Source organism: Monodelphis domestica, chromosome 1 (assembly GCF_027887165.1).
Source record: "Monodelphis domestica isolate mMonDom1 chromosome 1, mMonDom1.pri, whole genome shotgun sequence".
NCBI classification, from domain to species: Eukaryota; Metazoa; Chordata; class Mammalia; order Didelphimorphia; family Didelphidae; genus Monodelphis; species Monodelphis domestica.
This window is the reverse complement of record NC_077227.1, coordinates 132,680,838-132,703,262: the sequence shown is the minus strand read 5'-3', so window position 1 is coordinate 132,703,262 and position 22,425 is coordinate 132,680,838.

Below are 22,425 nucleotides of genomic sequence, written 5' to 3'. Positions count from 1 at the left end.
ATGTTAGGGTTCAATTAAGTGACTTCTAATGCTTTTTTCGTTTCTAAATTAAAAAGATAAATTGATCAATACATACATACATATAGAACTGATAAATATAAATTAAAAACCATAGTATATCTGTGTGTTTTGCCATTTTCCCCACAAAAGTACAATTGCAGACTGTATATGTTTATATTCATGACTATATGCCATGATTAAAGGTTATATACCAGCAAAAACCTACCAGTGTGCTTTTTTCTCAATCTAGTACTTTATGATACTAAATCACTGGACTAGCTTAGGGGTAAAAGCATTTAAGTAATGCCACATGATCCTAAAATGGACTTTTTGGAAAATTTTAGGTACTTGAAATTAGGAAAATGAAAAATAGATTAAAAAAAACAAATGTTTTAGTTGATATTTCTACAGCAAATTATCCCTTGTTTATATCAGGATTTTTAAAAAGAAAGAAATTTCCATTAATAAATATTTCTATGTATGATTTGTCTCTAGGAAATAGCTAAGGACACTAATATATTATGGAAGAGAGGTTAAAAAAAAGGTAAAATAAATTATGAATTTTTTCAAGAAAAGGGGAGCTTGACTTCATAATCCTCGTCCTAATGACACCATTATTGGAAATATACTGTAGAAACATGTTTAAAAACCTGTTTTTTAATCAAATCTTAAGAAATAATATCTTCCTTTAAAGCTCTTTTGAGACTCTTGGGAAAGCCCCTAGGAAAGGTGAATGGTGATTCGAAGTCATAAAGACTTTTCTCAGAAAAATGGAATAACAGTGATTAACAAACTTAAACTCTAGTCTGGTTCACTTCCATGTCCTTCAATCTTAAGGGACTACTTTTTCATTAAAAGAGATTGAGATATCTTTGACTAGGAGGGAAGTATCTTTGTTTACTCTAGGAATAAGAGAAGTTATGAAGTTATGCCAGAAGGAACAGTATTATTACTTAATTTCTGAAATGTTAATTCAGAACTACATTTTAACATATTGCAATCATTTCCTAGTTTAGTATTCCTTTAAATGTCCCTAAAATCATTTTGGGGCAGTCTTACATCCCCTTTTATTCACTTTCTCTCTCTCTCTCTCTCTCTCTCTCTCTCTCTCTCTCTCTCTCTCTCTCTCTCTCTCTCTCTCTCTATTTCTCTCTCCTTCTCCCATATACACTCTCTCTCGTTTTCACTGTCCTCTCTCTCTTTCCTGTTTTCTCTTTTTATTCTCTTCTCTTTTAATCAACTAGAAATGACTATTAAATTAATCTTAAATTAAATAGAATAGCTTCTGGAAGATAAGCCTAAAAACACAGAATATAGTATTAATATTAATGTTTTAATAGCCACAAGGTGTTTAAAGACTCCACGAGAGGCCATGTTCCATTAGCAAAATATTTATATAGTAGATCTTTTTCTAATAGCATTTGAAACAAAAACAGATATATATTGTTTGTTACAATGGAAAATAGATTAGATTTGGAGTAAAAATAACCTGAATTCAAAACCTGCTTTATAAGTCTCAGTAATTTATAAAATGTGGGTAATAATAGCACCTACCTCACAGAGGTGTTTGGAAAATCAAATGAAATAAAATACATGTAAAGTGTTTTGCAAACTTCAAAGCACTGTACAAATGCTATTATTATTAACTGAGAAATGGCTGAATAAGTTGCTAATATATGAATCTACAAAAATGAACTATCACTGCTCTGTTAGAAATAATAAGAATTCTCAGAAACTTGGGAAGACTTGTATGAATAAATACATAGTAAATGAGTAAACTATATACCCAAGAACATAAATAATATAAAGGAAAGCAATATTTAAAAATAGCATTAATAATTCAGGTTTATGGAATGACCTATCAATTCCAGAGAACTGATTATGGAATCCCTTGAGAGGTAGTAAATTACAGACACAAACTGGGACATATTTTGTCAGATATAGTCAATGTATTATTTTGTTTTTATTTAACTGCTTTTTTGAAAGAAAGGGTTCTATTAGGTATGGCACTGGGAAATGATATAATATTTAAAAATAGAAGAAGCATTGAAAATATTGATGACAAATGTAACACTGACAACCCCAGCTGAAAATTAGTCCAATATACTACAGGATATAAGAATTAATAACTGCTGAAATTTCTACCTAAGTTGATTCCTGTCATACGCTGGTCATTCACTCTCCATCTAGGGTAAAGATATTTGAAATGACTCCTTGTTTCCCTCTTTTCCCTATGTATTTCAAATCATCAATTCACATGTCCACTCATCACTGAAAGAAAGTTTCCATCAGCTTTTATCTCCTTCAAGACAGATTGAGGTCCACAATTAACATCTGGCTTGTGATTTGGATTTTATAATGTGATTGCCTATATTACATTTGATCTTTGAAATATGGGGTGTTATGATGATTATTCAAGAATCAAATTAGACTCCTGAGTGATAGTTTTTATTTCTTAAAGTAAATTTATTTTCATTTCTTTTTCCTTTTATTCCTAGGTATTATAAACAATTATTCTCCTTCCTATACACTTTATACTTCATGAATGCATTTTTTTGGTCCTCCATTAGTCACTATTTAGCCAAATGTTTCATAAATGTGCTTCCAGTTCATAATAGTGACACATTGTCTCTGTTGGAATATATTTTATAGAGTTAATCATGGGATGAACATGATTGGATTGAAAAGAAGACATACCAAAAAATGATACCTTCACTCCCTGCTTTGCAAAGTCATAACTAAGGTGGAACAACCAAGATTTTGTGGCATGGTAATGAATTTAGAACAGGTACTCAAACTTTTTGTGTCAAAAATCCATTTGGTAATCGAAGCCCATGGACCCCTTTTCAGATTAATTATTTAAAATGTAAAAAATAAAATTTATAGGATCACAAGGAATTCCAATTATATTGAAATATAGTTATTAGAAACATTTTTCAAAGAAAGACAAATTCGCTGGTCCCAGATTAAAAACCTATTTTTTAAAGAGAGCCCAATTTAGAGTTTTATAACAGAATTTGCAGTGATTGGAACAATACGAGAGATGCATTGAGTGAAGATGGCAGAGTAAGGCATGAAGATTCCTCACCCTCCTAAGAACTCTATACTCCTAACTCTATATACAACCATTATACAACCTATATGCAACCAAAAACAAGTGGCAAAAACAAACAGGAGTTGGGAGTAAAGCTTAACAGCCAGGGACACTAGGGAGGAAGGTTCCTAAATTTCCTGACCTCAGTCCACCACAGTGTGCCTTAGGAGCATGAAGAGAGCAAACAAGGCAGCCCTTAACAATAACTTCACCTTTGCTGAACCCAAGAGCTTGCATCCCCAATAATACTACTGTAATCTACAAGTGGAGGGCCCTAGGAGCAGCAGTGTCAGCTACCACCTCAACTCTGGAGACCCCCACTGGTCCACAGTTAGAGACTGAAGGAGAGGGCACTACAGAGTATATAGATACCAGGCCTGAAGGGCATGAACTCAAGCCTCACTGCTAACAAATGAGAGACGTTGGGAGCCTAAAAGATGTGGACTAGACACCTGCTATATCCTGAGATATGGCAGTAGGAGAAGAGGAGTGAGGAAGGAGTGAACACTAGTGAGTGTGGCTACTGAGGAACTGGGGCCCTGTCAGCTGTGGTCACTTCCAGGAGAGTGGAGTCCCTGGTTGCTACCAGAGCAAGAGGCAGCTTGCCTGCTTGCATTTGCAATGGCAGGTCTGCCCTCAGGTTCTGGTTGGAATACCTGAGGTCAATCACCAACTAGGGCTTAGGTGGGGCATCTGGGAATACATCATGCCTTGGACTATAAAAATTAGAATAACTAATTAGGGCCCAGGAAAAAATAAACACACAAAAATCCTGAAACTTGAGGTAAAATAACCCAATAGAATAGGACCTCTGGAACACCAGCAAAAGGACAATAATGAAGTCAATTGGCCTGGCTGCTAAATTTTTAAATAAAACAAATGAACAAGCAAAGAAGAATCCAATTATTGATTGCTTTGATAGGGATTGAGAAGACCTTGGATCAAACTCAAAGGGCAGTGAAATAAAAACAACTTCTTCAAAAAAAGCAAAGAAATATAATAAATGGCCACAGGCTAAAAGAAGAGTTTTTTAATAGCTTTTTTTTAATCTCTGAAACCAAATGTAAGGTTGAGGAAAAACTAGAAATAAATTAAAAGAGAAATGGCAGAAAACTATGAAAAATTTCCCAAATGGTAAGAGATCCAGAAACTCATTGAAAACAATAATATATTAAGAACTAGAATTGGACAAGAGGAAATTAACAATTTCCTAAAGTGATAAGAAATAGCAAAGCAAAATCAAAAGAATGTAATAATAGAAGAGAATACAAAAGATCATATCTCCAAAACAACTGACCTGGAAAATAGATTAAGGAGAGACAATATAAGAATAGTTGGATTCCCAGAAAGTTACAATCAAAAGAAGTATTTAGACACCATACTTCAAGAAACCATCAAGGAAAACTGCCCAGAAATTCTATAATCAGAGGATTTAAAAAAATTGAATGAATCCACTTATTATCACCTCAAAGAGACCCTGAAAATGCACAGGAATGCCAATGCTAAGTTTCATAGCTCCCAGATTACAGGGGGAAATACTACAAGTAACAAGAAAAAAATTAACACTGTAGAACTACAGTCAGAATAACATAGACTTAGCAGCCCAACATTAAAAAGAATGTAAGACATGGAACACAGTATTTTGTAGAACAAATGAACTGGGCTTACCCTCAAGAATAACATATCTAGCAAAGCTGAGAATAATTATAAAAGGTTAAAAATTTGACATTTAATGAACTAAAGGAGTTTCAACTATTCTTGGTGAAAAACCTAGAACTCAGCAGAAAATGTGATCTATAAGAAACATACAAAGTTAATGAAAGAATAAACATGAACAATCCAAAATGTCAAATTATTTGATTCTCTTGTGGGAAAGGTTCATCTATGGCCCTAAGGAATGGCATCATTGCCTGGCATTTTGAAGGGGGAAAATAGAGGTTGAGGTGAATGTAATAGAATGAGCCAGAATGGTAATGGAGAAGACCAGGAAGCAATAGGATGGAATGGCTATCTCATATGAAGGAGAAAAAAGTGGAAGAACCATCATGGAGAATGGGAAGAGGGGTGGAGGGCTGCTAGTACTAGAAGCCTACTCTCGTCAAACCGTAGGATAAAGAAAGAACAACATATACAATTAGAGGGAGGTGGGATGGAAATCTTCTCAACATACAGAGAAACAGGAGAGAAAGGGGATGGGGTAAGAAACACTGGGAGTCCTCTTGGGGACCTGAGGGAATGAGAGAAGGCAGGTCAGGAGAAATGAGGCCAGGAGAATAAATAAAGAAATAAAAGGGAGGGATACCTACAGGGAAGTACATAGCAAAAGGTTAGTGGGTAAGGTGAGGAGTTAAGGAAGGAACTCAGCACAAGATAGGGGAGGGATTTTCAGAATCAAACCCATATCAAGAAGTAAGAGGGCATGGTTGGGGGGCATGGTTGGGGTATAATGAAGAGATTTCTGCAAAGGTGGGCCAATTTGGAAGTAGGAGGGCCAAGGATAGAGCATAAGGGGGGATTTGGGGGTAAAGGGGGTGAATTAGAGAGATATTAGTCAAAGAAAATTGAACATCTAAAAAGGGATATGGTAGAAAGGAAGAGGGAGACAAATATGGAGGAGGAATGGAGTAAATGGAAATGGACAGCTAATAATTATGACATTGAGTATAAATGGAATAAATTCACCCATAGGGGAAAAAATTGATAGCAGAAAGGATTAAAAACCAAGACTTGACAATGTGTTGTTTATAAGGAATACACTGAAAATGAGAAACACACATAGAGTGAAGGCAAGGAGCTAAAGCAGAATACATTACATCTCAGCTGATCCAGAGAAGGCATGATCTCTGACAGAGCTGGAGCTAAAGTGGATATGACCAGAAAGGGGGAACAGGGTAACTATGAGTTGGTATTACTAGATATAATGAAATATTATCAATATTGGACCCATCTGTGCCAAGAGTTATAGCATGCATATTGTTAAAGGAAAAACTAAATGAAATATGTATGGAAAGAGATAACAAAGTAATAATAGTGGAGCAGACTTCCGGTCATGATGGCGGCGTAGAAGCAGCAAAAGTTCAGATCTCAGAAACCCTTCCTTACAGATCGCAAACAGAGTGCTCCTAGGCCACCGAAATTCAAGCTGAACAACAAGATAGACCTGGGGAAACCTCCTCCTGGACCTGGATCAAAAGGTACCGCACCCCAAAAGCCAGAACCATAGATCATTCGGATCTAAGGGGTAGACAGAAAGAAGGCCCCAGGACCCATCCCACGAACCCAGAGTGCTGAGCCCACGGCAGCAGCGAGAACCTCAGGGCTCTGAGGACTCACCTTGAAAGCAACCTGAGCCAGTCTCCGGGGAACCCAACACAGACAGCAGGGAAACATAAAACGAAGGGGGAAGCCGGTAGCCCCCTGGCTGGGTCCTTCCATCTGAGTCTCAAGGGAGGTCCCAGCTTTAGGGCACCAGCTGAACCCAATCCCATCAGGAGCACTCAGAGCTACTGAAAGGACAGAAAACTCAGGGCTGGCAAAGGGGTTGCTCCAAAGAGCTTACCTTGAAAGTAACCTGAGCCAGTTTCCGGGCATTCAACACAGACTGTGGAAGAGGAAGTTGCTGCTTTTTTTTTCTTCCTTTTTTTGGCTCGGGGGATCATTCAGCCCACACCACCTGAACATAATCCCATCAGGAGCCCTCAGAGCTTCTGAAAGAACAAAAACCTCAGGGCTAGTGAAGGGCTTACCTTGAAAACAACCTGGGCCAGTCTCCAGGCATTCAACACAGACTGTGGAGGAGGAGGCTTATTGCATCAGGGCTCATTCTGCCCAAACCAGGTGAACCTAATCCCATCAGGAGCCCTCAGAACCCAGGCAAGCCACGACCCCTCCCCCTTAGAGAGCAGGGTCTTCTGAAAAAACAGAAACCAAAAGGCGAAGTCAAGATGGCAGCCTAGAAGGAGCATAGACCTGGAAGCCTGGCCAGAGCTTTGGAGATCCTCTATATCTGCTCCAGCCGTCCAGGAAGTTTAAAACTCAGAGTAACCCAGCCCAACTAAGCTGAACTCAATCCCATCAAAAGTCTCCAGAACACAGGGAAGCCCAGGCTCCCCGTCCATCCTCATTGACTGCTGGACTTTAAGCCAATCAAAAGCCTCCAGAGGTCAGGAAAGCTCAAACCCCCAACAACCATCCCCCAGAGATTACACCAAGAGATCCTCTGTTAAAGCTCCAAGAGGGGAGACTGATAGAAGTCCCCAAAAAAACAAAAACAAAAAAAAATGAGAGGAACAAGAGCACTGACAAATACGGGGAGGAAAGAAGGGGTGAATTTGAACAAAAAACAGAAACAGAAGAAAGAAACTACAATAGACAGCTACTGCTCACCAAATGGAACAGAGGGGGAGAGATCAGCAAACAATAAACCAGAAATCCCAGCAAATTGGATACAGGCTGCAGAAGAACTCAAAACACAACTAAGAGATGCTGAAGACAATTGGGAAAAGAAATTAAAAATTAAGATAAGTCATCTGGAAACAGAGGCACTTGAACTAAAACAAGAAAATAGTGTCCTGAAAGCCAAAATCATCCAGCTGGAAAATGAGGCAAAGGAGATGAAAGATGAGATAAAGAGGATGAAAGACGATCGTCAAAGAAACTCAGACCAGAAGGGAAAAGACGACCAAAAAGCCAGAGATGAAATCCAATCTTTAAGAACCAGAGTAAAACAACTAGAATCAAGCGACCTCACAAGGCTGCAGGACACTATAAAACAAAACAAAAAGAATGAAAAAATTGAGGAAAATGTGAAGCATCTCATTCACAAAACAGATGATTTAGAAAATCGTTCAAGAAGAGACAATTTAAGAATAATTGGACTACCAGAAGACCACGAGAAAAGAAAAAGCCTGGACATAATACTAGAGGAAATTATCTAGGAAAACTGTCCCAAGATCCTAGAACAAGAGGGGAAAGTGGAGATTGAAAGAATCCATAGATCACCCCCTGTATTTAATCCCCAACTGACAACACCCAGAAATGTTATAGCCAAATTCAAAAACAATCAGATGAAAGAACAGGTATTACAAGCTGCCAAGAAAAGGCCATTCAGATACCATGGAAACACAGTGAGGATAACACAGGATCTGTCTGCATCCACACTGAAGGACCGAAAGGCATGGAATACGATATTCCAGAAAGCAAGGGAACTAGGCCTACAGCCAAGAATAAAATACCCATCAAAACTGACTATATTCTTACAGGGGAAAGTATGGTCATTTAACACAACAGAAGAGTTCCAAGCATTCATAAATAAAAGACCAGACCTGAACAGAAAATTTGAAGTCCAACCACAGAACTCAAGAGAATCATCAATAGGTAATTTAAAAAGAGGGGAAAAAACAACAACAACAAAAAAAATTTTTAAGAGACTCAATAACTTAAAATGATATGTATCCCTATAAGAAAAGAGGTCATTGGCAACTCTTAAAGACTGTTGCTATCACCTAAGCAGCTAGAAGAACTACACTCAGAGGGAACAGTGACAAACTGTATAGGATGAAAGGACAAGACATAAATAGGTATATAGATATATGCATGAATAAATACATATACATGTGTATGTATATATATATATATACATGACTAAAGCTAAAAAAGAAAAGAGGTTATGACTAAAAGAAATGGGGAAAGAAACAAATGGGGGTAAATTTATATGTCACAAAGAAGCTCATGGCGGGAGGGGGGAGAACATCGATACACTGGAAGGGTAAAGAGGTTGGAGATAGGAAATATTCAACTCTTACGTACTTTGAAACTGACCCAAAGAGGGAAGAACAATCCAATCCATTGGGGAAGAGAATAGATTTGAACCCTTTAGGGGAGTAGAAGGGTAAAAAAACAGACTGGTGGGGAGGGAAGCAGTACAAGGGAGGGAGAGGGTGGGGGGAAATTTTAAAAAGACTACAGGGGAAAATAAGGGAGGGAATAAGAAGGGAGGGTGGTATAAAGGGAAGTACAAGGGGGACTGATTTAAAGTAAATCACTGGACTAAAAGGTAGAGCTGAAGAAGAAAGGTTAGAATTAGGGAAGGATATCAAAATGCCAGGGAGTCCACAAATGACAGTCATAACGTTGAACGTGAATGGGATGAATTCACCCATAAAACGTAGACGAATAGAAGAATGGATTAGAATCCAAAACCCTACCATATGTTGTCTCCAAGAAACACACATAAGGCGAGTAGACACCCACAAGGTCAGAATTAAAGGATGGAGTAAGACCTTCTGGGCCTCAACTGACAGAAAGAAGGCAGGAGTGGCAATCATGATATCTGATAAACAAAAATAGACCTAATCAAAAGGGATAGGGAAGGTAATTATATTTTGTGAAAAGGGACTTTAGATAATGAGGAAATATCACTAATCAACATGTATGCACCAAATAATATAGCACCCAAATTTCTAATGGAGAAACTAGGAGAATTGAAGGAAGAAATAGACAGTAAAACCATATTAGTGGGAGATTTGAACCAACCATGATCAAATTTAGATAAATCAAATCAAAAAATAAATAAGAAAGAGGTAAAAGAGGTGAATGAGGTCTTAGAAAAATTAGAATTAATAGACATATGGAGAAAAATAAATAGGGATAAAAAGGAATACACATTCTTCTCAGCACCACATGGCACATTCACAAAGATTGACCATACACTAGGTCACAGAAACTTGGCATACAAATGCAGAAAAGCAGAAATAATAAATGCCGCCTTTTCAGATCACAAGGCAATAAAAATAATGATCAGTAATGGTACGTGGAAAACTAAATCAAAAACTAATTGGAAACTAAACAATATGATACTCCAAAATCGTTTAGTTAGAGAAGGAATCATAGAAATAATTAATAATTTCATTGAGGAAAATGACAATGGCAAGACATCCTTTCAAACCTTTTGGGATGCAGCCAAAGCGGTAATCAGAGTTAAATTCATATCCCTGAGTGCATATATTAACAAACTAGGGAGAGCAGAGATCAATCAATTGGAAATGCAAATAAAAAAACTCAAAAGCGACCAAATTAAAAACCCCCAGCAGAAAACCAAACTAGAAATCCTAAAAATAAAGGGATAAATTAATAAAATCGAAAGTGATAGAACTATTGATTTAATAAATAAGACAAGAAGCTGGTACTTTGAAAAAACAAACAAAATAGACAAAGTACTGGTTGATCTAATTAAACAAAGGAAGGAAGAAAAGCAAATTAACAGCATCAAAGATGAAAAGGGGGACATCACCTCTTATGAAGAGGAAATTAAGTCAATCATTAAAAATTACTTTGCCCAATTATATGGCAATAAATACACCAATTTAAGTGATATGGATGAATATATACAAAAATACAAACTGCCTAGACTAACAGAAGAAGAAATAGAATTCTTAAATAATCCCATATCAGAAATTGAAATCCAACAAGCCATCAAAGAACTCCCTAAGAAAAAATCCCCAGGGCCTGATGGATTCACCAGTGAATTCTATCAAACATTCCGAGAACAGTTAATCCCAATACTATACAAACTATTTGACATAATAAGCAAAGAGGGAATTCTACCAAACTCCTTTTATGACATAAACATGGTACTGATTCCAAAACCAGGCCGGTCAAAAACAGGGAAAGAAAACTATAGACCAATCTCCCTAATGAATATAGATGCAAAAATCTTAAATAGGATACTAGCAAAAAGACTCCAGCAAGTGATCAGAAGGGTCATCCACCATGATCAAGTAGGATTTATACCAGGGTTTCAGGGCTGGTTCAATATTAGGAAAACCATCCACATAATTGACCACATCAACAAGCAAATCAACAAGAACCACATGAATAGCTCAATAGACTCAGAAAAAGCCTTTGATAAAATACAACACCCATTCCTATTAAAAACACTAGAAAGCAAAGGAATAGGAGGGTCGTTCCTAAAAATAATAAACAGTATATATCTAAAACCATCAGCTAATATCACCTGCAATGGGGATAAACTAGATGCATTCCCAATAAGATCAGGAGTGAAACAAGGATGCCCATTATCACCTCTACTATTTGACATTGTACTAGAAACACTAGCAGTAGCAATTAGAGAAGAAAAAGAAATTGAAGGCATCAAAATAGGCAATGAGGAGACCAAGTTATCACTCTTTGCAGATGACATGATGGTCTACTTAAGAATCCAAGAGATTCAACCAAAAAGCTAATCGAAATAATCAACAACTTTAGCAAAGTTGCAGGGTACAAAATAAACCCACATAAGTCATCAGCATTTCTATATATCTCCAACACAGCTCAGCAGCAAAAACTAGAAAGAGAAATCCCATTCAAAATCACCTTAGACAAAATAAAATGCCTAGGAATCTATCTCCAGAGACAAACACAGGAACTATATGAACATAACTACAAAACACTCTCCACACAACTAAAACTAGACTTGAGCAATTGGAAAAGCATTAACTGCTCATGGATAGGAAGAGCCAATATAATAAAAATGAACATCCTACCCAAACTTATTTATCTATTTAGTGCCATACCCATGGAACTCCCAAAAAATTTCTTTACTGATTTAGAAAAAACCATAACAAAGTTCATTTGGAATAACAAAAGATCAAGGATATCCAGGGAAATAATGGAAAAAAAAACACAAATGAGGGGGGCCTTGCAGTCCCAGACCTCAAACTATATTACAAAGCAGCAGTCATCAAAACAATTTGGTACTGGCTAAGAGACAGAAAGGAGGATCAGTGGAATAGACTGGGGGCAAGTGACCTCAGCAAGACAGTATACGATAAACCCAAAGATCCCAGGTTTTGGGACAAAAATCCACTATTCAATAAAAACTGCTAGGAAAATTGGAAGACAGTGTGGGAGAGATTAGGAATTGATCAGCACCTCACAACCTACACCAAGATGAATTCAGAATGGGTGAATGACTTAAACATAAAGAAGGAAACCATAAGTAAATTGAGTAAACACAGAATAGTATACATGTCAGACCTTTGGGAGGGGAAAGACTTTAAAACCAAGCAAGACATAGAAAGAATCACAAAATGTAAAATAAATAATTTCGACTACATCAAATGAAAAAGCTTTTGTACAGACAAAACCAATGTAACTAAAATCAGAAGGAAAACAACAAATTGGGAAAAAATCTTCATAAAAACCTCTGACAAAGGTTTAATTACTCAAATTTATAAAGAGCTAAATCAATTGTACAAAAAACCAAGCCATTCCCCAATTGATAAATGGGCAAGGGACATGGATAGGCAGTTTTCAGATAAAGAAATCAAAACTATTAATAAGCACATGAAGAAGTGTTCTAAATCTCTTATAATCAGAGAGATGCAAATCAAAACAACTCTGAGGTATCACCTCACACCTAGCAGATTGGCTAACATGACAGCTATGGAAAGTAATGAATGCTGGGGGGATGTGGCAAAGTAGGGACTTTAATTCATTGCTGGTGGAGTTGTCAACTGATCCAACCATTCTGGAGGGCAATTTGGAACTATGCACAAAGGGCGATAAAAGAATGTGTACCCTTTGATCCAGCCATAGCACTGCTGGGTCTGTACCCCAAAGAGATAATGGACAAAAAGACTTATACAAAAATATTCATAGCTGCGCTCTTTGTGGTGGCCAAAAATTGGAAAACAAGGGGATGCCCATCAATTAGGGAATGGCTGAACAAATTGTGGTATATGTTGGTGATGGAATATTATTGTGCATAAAGGAATAATAAAGCAGAGGAATTCCATGGAGACTGGAATGACCTCCAGGAAGTGATGCAGAGCGAGAGGAGCAGAACCAGGAGAACATTGTACACAGAGACAAACACACTGTGGTATAATCGAAAGTAATGGACTTCTCCATTAGTGGCGGTGTAATGTCCCTGAACAATCTTCAGGGATCTAGGAGAAAAAACACTATCCATAAGCAAAGGACAAACTGTGGGATTAGAAACACCGAGGAAAAGCAACTGCCTGACTACAGTGGTTGAGGGGACATGATAGAGGAGAGACTCTAAAGGAACACTCTAATGCAAATATTAACAACATGGCAATGGGTTCGAATCAAGAACACATGTGATACCCAGTGGAATCACGCGTTGGCTATGGGGGGGTGGGGGGAGGAAAAGAAAATGATCTTTGTCTTTAATGAATAATGCATGGAAATGATCAAATAAAATGCTATAAAATTTAAAAATATAATAAAAATAAATAAAAGGACCCTCCTTGAGGCAAAAAATAATAATAATAATTGTGGAGCACTTTAATTTTTCCCTCTCAGAACTAGATAATTGTAACAAAAGAAGAAAGAAGAAGAAAGGAAAAAGAAAGGAGGAGGAGGAGGAAGATGAAGAGGAAGAGGAAAGAAGAAAGAAGAAAGAAGAAAGAAGAAAGAAGAAAGAAGAAAGAAGAAAGAAGAAAGAAGAAAGAAGAAAGAAGAAAGAAGAAAGAAGAAAGAAGAAAGAAGAAAGAAGAAAGAAGAAAGAAGAAGAAGAAGAAAGAAGAAGAAGAAGAAGAAGAAGAAGAAGAAGAAGAAGAAGAAGAAGAAGAAGAAGAAGAAGAAGAAGAAGAAGAAGAAGAAGAAGAAGAAGAAGAAGAAGAAGAAGAAGAAGAAGAAGAAGAAGAAGAAGAAGAAGAAGAAGAAGAAGAAGAAGAAGAAGAAGAAGAAGAAGAAGAAGAAGAAGAAGAAGAAGAAGAAGAAGAAGAAGAAGAAGAAGAAGAAGAAGAAGAAGAAGAAGAAGAAGAAGAGTTAAGGAGATCAATAGAATCATCTAAGATTCTATTGATAAGTTAAGTATGACAGATTTCTGTAGAGAACCCCACATATCTGCATGAGGATAGTGGTAGATCTAAAACTAAAGATTGTGAATGTTACAAAATTGTAAATGCCAAACTCTGTAAAGGTTTTGGTCAAACTGAAAGGATATATTTTTAGTGTTTTGACTTAAAACCTAAAATAAGTGGTCGCCATGGGAAATCCCCAAATATGAAAATACCCAAGTCAGCTGGGATTTATGGAGATTTTAATTAATATAAATGAAGGAATTAAGGGAAGGAGAGAGAGAGAGAAAAAAAAGAGAGAATTAATTTAAATTATCCTGGGTCATCTGAGCCAAGCAGTAGAAAAAGAACCTAGGGCAAAATGGCCTCTTATGTCATCTCCCCTAAATTTTCATGTCTACCAATCACAGTAGAAGCTTTTTCCCAGGATTGCCCATTCTTAGTTCTCATCTTCATTTTTTCTCACCTTCTCTGGTTAAATTAAATCCTCTGAGTACTTCACACCTCTTTTGTTAAGCTTGCCTTTTGTAAGTTGCTTGACCTTTTAGGTACTAATTTAACCTTTATAGGTACTTAGCACCCTTTTGTATTAGATCTAAAAATAGACCTAGCTTAACATTCTAGCTTTACTATAATTATTAGTTAGGGACTTTTCATTGTTCAATCAGGAGTTTGCAACTTTATCTTACCCTAAGGCACTGTCTGTGTAGGGTGGAGTAATATTAAAAGTTCCCAATACATTCCTGATTAAGTATCTTCATTGTTAAAAATGGGGAATAGCTTAATCAAATATTTCAAAATAGAGTATGAGTAGTTTTAAGATTCACAGTATACAGAGTATACAGGTAATTCAAACATAATTTCTGGTGGGACAGCAAAGGTTTATAGAGAAAAAATATTGTGAAAAAGTCTTATTTTAATATTTATACTCTAGAGGTAATACTTCATTTATAAGGGGTTATAATATTGGAACAAAAGTTCTATTGGGTATAATCAAGCTAGAAAGGCCTAGTTTTAGAAAGAGTATGATCCTGGAAATAGATTGTGACTGCTATGTAAGGACAAATCTAGTTAAACATAACCCTGATAATATATGCTAACTGAAAACCAAACTTTTTAAGTTAATCAAATTAAATGCTGATAGGAACATGGAGAAACAGGTCTGCTCCATTGCTAGAGCAGCTATGTATTGTTTTTTTTAGAACAAAATGAAAACATATATTAAGACCTGTGAAGGTATTATTATAATATCATTATTAATCCAAAAGGGAATTATTGAGAAGGTAAAAAGCTGGGCATGTATGAAAATCTTGGAAGCTTTGTTTGTAATGACAAAATAACTGAAAATAATAAATGCAGTGACTGGGAGTAATAGCTGAATAGATTGTGATATTTGAATTTGATAGATTACATTATGTTATTAAATTTGCAAATATTAGAATTATAAAGAAAATAAGAAAAACATATGAAGGGATGAAAAGAATAAGAATAACACTTACAATAATTACATTAAAAAATAAAACAGACACAAAATCAAGAGAAAAAAGAATCAAAGTAAAACAAATCCAAAAGGAACTCAAAAGCAGAGAATGTTTACATTAGAATATATATAAAATTTACATATTTTAAACAAGTTATAAATAATGTGGAGTTTATGGTTTTGCACATATTTTTATTTTGAATTCATTTATTTAGACTTATTTTGGTGATTGTAGGTACTAAGTTTATAATAGAAAATAATTTTTAAAATAATACCACTTAGCATTTGGTTAGCAAAAATAATTTCTGAGGCGAGCTCCTCCCCAGACCATATTGCTCCCTACCCTACTCTCCAGCTTCCCTAAAAGAAAAGTAACATCAGTTTCCTAAAATCCCTGCCTTCTGTGAACCTTAAAAATTTCTAAGACCCTACTTCATAAGGTTAGGATTGTAAACCTTAAAAAATTCCCCATTGGGACAATACCCCATTTGGACAGTGAAACTAACTTAGATCAGAAATGTGAGAACTCTACTTAGATCAGGAATGTGAAGACCTCTACTGCACCCATACTTAAGCCCTGCTTTAGGGGAAGAAACTCCTTGCTGAACAATGAAAGATACTTAAACCCATACTTATAGTAGGACAAAAATTCTTAAGCTGTGCCTATTTTTAGATATAATACAAAGGGGTGCTAAGTACCTATAAAGGTCAAGCAACTTGTGAATTTTACAAGGAACAAAGAGGTGAGAAACTTAGAGCTTTCCTGGTGTGAATTACTCAAAAATTTATAGCTTCTTAGGTGTAAACTAAGAATGGTCTGTCCTTTGAAAAACATCTACTGTGATTGGTAGATATAAGGACTTAGGGGAGGTGACATAGGAGAAAATGCCCTTTAAATAGGAGCTCAGATTCATTCAGATGGACTTTCAGATTGAGGATTGAGCTGGTAGAGGCAGCTGAGATGATGCTGGCCTGGTGTCACTAGAACCCTTGCTTGGACAGATCTTGTGGTGAGTGATTAAGGACTAACTGATCTTTCTCTTAAGGGCTTAGGCCTGGGTTAGCCAGGGCTGCCCTGGGCTGGCCTATCCTTTTCTCATTATTCCCCCTTTTCTCTCTTTCTCTTCTTTTCTTTAATTCCTCATTGTATTAATTAATTAAATCTCTATAAAACCCAGTTGACGGGTATATTTCATAATTGGGAATATTTCCCTGGCGACCACCTTAATATTTGATTTTAAAACAAAACACTGTAGTGAAAACATATTTTCTGTGGTCACAATATACTCATCCACTATTTTAATCACTACAGTTTATGGCCTCAACTATTTTAACTCTTACACTTCTCTACACATAATAGGATCCAGTACTGTCCATGACTCAGCTAAGGCTATGATTTGTGCCAATATGGTTTTGATGGTTGACTCATGTAAAATTTCCTAGCTATATATATGCTAATGCAAAAATGTTAACACATTTTCAGCAATTTTCTTAACTCTCAGGTAGTTACAAAGAACCCTCAATCTAAAGACCAAAGGGCCATATTAAATCCTCAGAACCATGAGTTCTAATTGTAAGGACTTCACTAGTTCATTTGTGAGGCTTGAAAGCTAATTATTCTACCTTTCAAAGCTTCAGCTTTTGGTCCTGTAAACTGGAGATAACACCAACAGCAAACAGTTTGCTGGGGCTGTTGTGAAGATTAACTCCTAAAATTTTAAGCACATTACTAATAGAAGTGTCCCCAGGAGGGCTACATAAATTGGTTCCCTAGAAATACTTGCATAGCAACTTAAAAATTGTTTCTTTTTTAATGTTCTCACTTGTATAACTAATTACCTCTCAGATTCTTAAGACCAAATATATTTGAGTATCAAGTCCTTAGCATTTTTCTTTAATTTTTTTACTACTCAACATATAGAACAGTATTAATTTAAATTGCAATTCTAAAATGTTAGATTTAGTGTGCAAAAGGAGCTCATATTTCTTGTTGACCCCCAAATTTTACATGCAATCTCTGAGTCAGGAATCCTGAGCCTTTGACTCACATTAACTGTATCTGATTTCATAGATAGCTCTTAAAGACCATGTTTCTTTTATTTATACATTTCCCCACTTGGAATTTCTTGAGTTAATTTCTGAAAAGAGCTTGGGAATCATATCTAGAGATTTTCTCCAATGTTCAGTAACTACATTCCTACCTCCTACATGACCACCCAAGGAAACAAATTGAGTACAGGACAACCTTTACATTATTTCACAAGCAATGCTGAAGTAAAAAACTAATCAAAACTCAAAAATAAATGAAAAAAACACATTTAAGCACTCTTAAAAGACAGGGGAGGTAGAGTCAAGATGGCAGCCTAGAAGGAGCAGAAGTTCAGACCTCTGAATACCCTTCCTTACCAATCACAAACCGAATGCTCTAAGGGGACTGAAAATCAAATCTAACAACAAGACAGAGCCAAAGAACCCTCCTGCTGGACTCAATTCAAAAGGCACGCCCCCACAAAAGCCAGAATCTAACAACACTTGAGTTCAAGGGGAAGGCAGAAGGAAGGTCGCAGGACCCCTCCTGCCACCCACCAAGAGCACCGAGCCTCCAGTGGAAGTGGGAACCCCTGGGCAGGCAAAGGTGCTGGTCTGGAGAGTGTACCTTGTGGGCAGGGCTGTGCCAAGCTTAGAGCATCAAACACAGATGGTGGGGAAGGAGCTAGAGAGGGAGCATAGAGCTGGCAGCCTGGCCAGAGCTGTGAAGGTCCTCCATATTTGCGCCAGCCTTCCAGGAAGTTTTGTCCTCAGAGCACACCCAGACCAACTCAGCTGAACTTAACCCCATCAAAGAGTCTTCAGAACTCAGGGAAGCCCAGACTCCACACCACTCCCTCATTGACTGCTAGACTTTAATCTAATCAAAAGCCTCTAGAGGACAGGGAAGCTCAAACTCCAACACCCTCCCCCACAGACTGCACCAAGAGATCTTCTGTCAAAGCTCCAAGAGGGGAGACTGACAGAAGCTCCCAAAACCAAAAAAATGAGAGGAGCAAGAGCACAGACAAATACAGGGATCAAAGAAGGGGTAAATATGAGCAAACAACAAAGAAGAAAGAAATTATAATGGACAGTTTCTACACAGTGAACGAAACAGAGGGGGAGGGATCAGCAAAGGAAAAATCAGAAATCCCAGCGAATTGGATATAGGCTTTGGAAGAATTCAAAATGCAATTCAAAACACAACTAAGAGAGAATGAAGACAATTGGGAAAAGAACTTAAAAACTAAGATAAGTCATCTGGAAACAGAGGCACTTGAACTAAAACAAGAAAATAGTGTCTTGAAAGCCAAAATCAACAAGCTGGAAATAGAGGGAAAAGGAGTTGAAAGTTGAAAGTCCAACCCTCTATCTCCTACATCAACTAAAGAACATTGAATTGCTTCTTATTTCCTTTAGGGTAAAATTCAAACCTTTCAGTTTAGTACTTAAAGCCTTAACAATCTAATCCCAATCTCCTACCTTCCAGTTTATTTCATGTTTCTCTCCTTCATAAATTTAATGTTCCACTGAAACTGATGCGCTTAGTATTCCCTTAGCTCAGCATTCCATCCCCTGACTCCATGGCTTTATTTTCTATCTTTGGAATGCCCTTCCTCCTTCCTTCTACCTCTCAGAATCTCAAGAAAATCTTTATTGATTTCCCTAATTGTTATTTGTCTCTTCTTTCTCAAATTATTGAGCAGATATTGGTTTGCTTAAATGAATCTCTTCAATAGGCAAAAACAAAAGCTCCCAGAGAAGGAGCTTTTTCATTTTGACTTTGTATCTACAATGCCTGGAGTGGTGTCTTACATATAATATTTCTTAATAAATTCAAGTTAAAATAAAAATGCTGGATAACAACCTTGAATGTACTATGGGATATTAGCAAGTAGCTGAGTGGCACAGTTGATATATTGCTAGATTTGGAGTCAAAAAGACCTAAATTAAAATCCTACCTCTGATTTTAATAGCTTAACCCTGCACAATTCTTTGAACCATATTGGCCTTTGTTTCCTCATTTATAAAATGAGTTAGAGAAGGACAATGCAAACCACTCTAGAATCTTAGTCAAGAAAACCCCAAATGGGGATATTAAGAGTCAGATACACCCGAAAATGATTTAATAACCAGTAACCCTAAGCAGGCAGCTAGGTGGCACAGTTCCTAGAGACAGAAAAACTTATTTTCCTGAGTTCAAATTAAATCAGATAATTACTAGCTCTGTGATTCTGAGCAAGTCACTTAGCCCTGTTTGCCTCAGTTTCCTCATTTATACAATAAGCTGAAGAATGAAATAGAAAACCACTTGAGTGTCTTTACCAAGAACATCTCAAATGGGATCATGAAGAGTTGGACATGATTGGAATGGCTGAACAACAAGAGGACCCTAAGCAAGATCATAACCTCTGTCAGCCTCATCTCTAAAAGGAGTATAATAATAGCACCTACATTCATTATAAGGATCAAGGATCAAATGAGATTTGCTATAAAGTTCTGTATAAGCCTTAAAGTAGTTTATATATGTTAGCCTTTAGTATTATTTTCTTCGTGTAATTTGAAGCTTTCAATCCTTATATTTTTAAAGTATTATTTCAGAAGAAAAACAAGTATCTTCTCTCCAAATATCCTTCCCACCCCTCACCACCACCACATACTTACTCAAACAAGTATCTACCAAATTTAGAATGTCATATGGAGTTGGTCTTAAGTATGAGAAGAGAAAGAGAGGCTTTTATGTTATCATTTGGATGGGGATGAAAAGGTACCTGAAAGAACCTAAATATGAGCATATCTCATTTATTTGCACTTCACAGATATGAAGATTTTAACACATTGAAGGTTTATGTCAATCCTGCAATAAGCAAGTCTGCACCATTTTTCCAACAGCATGTGCTCACATTGTGTCTTTCACATTTTGGTCATTCTAGTATCAAACTTATTATTATATTTTATGGTGATCTGTGATGTTACTATTGCAGTTGTTTTGAGAAGTCACAAACTATACCCATATAGGTCAGGGAACGAAACTGGGATATATTATGTGTGTTCTGACTGCTCCAACCAACCCCATCTATCTACCTCTCTGCCTGCTTCCTTATTCTCTGAGACACAACAATAGTGAAATTAGGAATTAATAACCCTACAATGGTCTCCAAAGGTTCAAGTGAAAGGAAGAGTGAACCAAAGATAGCAAACTTCATTATTGTCTTATTTTAAGGAATTGCCATAGCCACCCCAACCTTCAGCAACCACCATCCTGATCAGTCAGCAGCCATCAATCCTGAGGGAAGATCCTCACTTAAGACTCTCATGATGCTTAACATTTTTTAGCAATAAAGTAGTTTCAATTAAGGTATGCACATTTTTGACATGTTACTGTTTTACACTTAAGAGACTACAGGATAGTGTACACATAACTTCTATAGGCACTGGGAAACCAAAAAATGTATATGATTTATTGCAATATTTGCTTTACTGTGGAAGTCTGAAACTGAATTTGTAATACCTCTGAGATATGCCTGTATTTTCTCCATTGCAACATGTAAAATTCCTCAAATGTATTCCTTTAGTTTAAGTCATTGAAGGTCTCTACTAAAATGCATTCATTATAATGAGAAAATATAAAAATAATTACATATAGTATGTTATTAAACATTTTACCTTGTATTAGATGATCCAATTAGGTAACCAATGATCAAAGAGACCCAAAAAGGGTGGTAATCAGGCAGTAAGTTTTAATGGGAAGAAAGAGTCAGGAAAGATATGTCAAGAGATAAAGGAGGAATATGCAATATGACATGGGAAGTCTAATACACCTAAGATAAAAAATAAGGGCACCAAGTATATGGTATTGGCAAGGGAAGCAGGACAAAATCCATGAAGTATTACATTGAATACAATTCAATTTAACAAATATTTATTAGTGAGTAGTGGAAAATACATTGGCTCTGGAATTGCAAAATCTAATTTTAAATCTTACATCTGAAACTTACTCATGGGATCCTGGTCAAGTCACTTAGCTTGTCATTTTCTAACAAATGAATTCTCTAGTGTAAAATGAAACAGGATTGAACTACATGGTCTCTGATGAGCCTCCAATTCTAATCCTATGACTGTTAGTAGTTACAAAATATTCATAAAATTATAGAAAGTAATTTTAAGATGAAGAGAGTGCTAATAACTAGGAGCCAAGCTTTGAAGGATTATAGGGATTCAAAAAGGTAGATGTGAAGTGTGCATTCTAGAAACTTGCTATAAATATTTTTACAGTTATGATTACTAATTTTATATATATACACATATATATTTCCCCCATCCTATTTTCCCCTTTTATCCTTCTCTTTCTCCTTTTATCTTGTCCCTCCTAAAAATGTTTTGCTTCTGACAATCACTTCCCCCAGTCTTCCCTCCTTTCTGTAAGTCTCCACTCACTTCTTTTCTATTTCCCTGCAAGTGAAGACAGATTTCTATATAAAACTCAATATATTATTCCCTCTTTGGATATTTTATGTGAAATAACCTACCACATTTTAACTCTTCCTTCTTTCAGTACATCCCTTTTTCTTACTCCTTAATTTGTTTTGGAATATCATCTCATCATAGTTACTCACACCTGTGCCCTCTACTCATTGAACAATGAGTAGTGTACAATGAGTACATTACTCATTGATCTAATAAAGCTCTTGGGAGTTACTAGTATCATCTTTCTATATAGAAATGTAAACTATGCAACCTCATTGAATCCCTTATTTCTCATTCTTGTTTACCTTCTATGCAGTTCTTGAGTTATACTGGAAAGTCAAATTTTCTATTTACTCCTGATATTTTCAACAGGAATACTTGAAAATATTAAATTTCATTAAATATTCATTTCCACCTAAGGGATTATACTCAGTTGTGCTGTGTAGATGATCCTTTGTTTCCTAGTTCCTTTGCCATATGGAATATCATGTTCTAAGTCCTCTGATCCTTGAAGATAGACATTG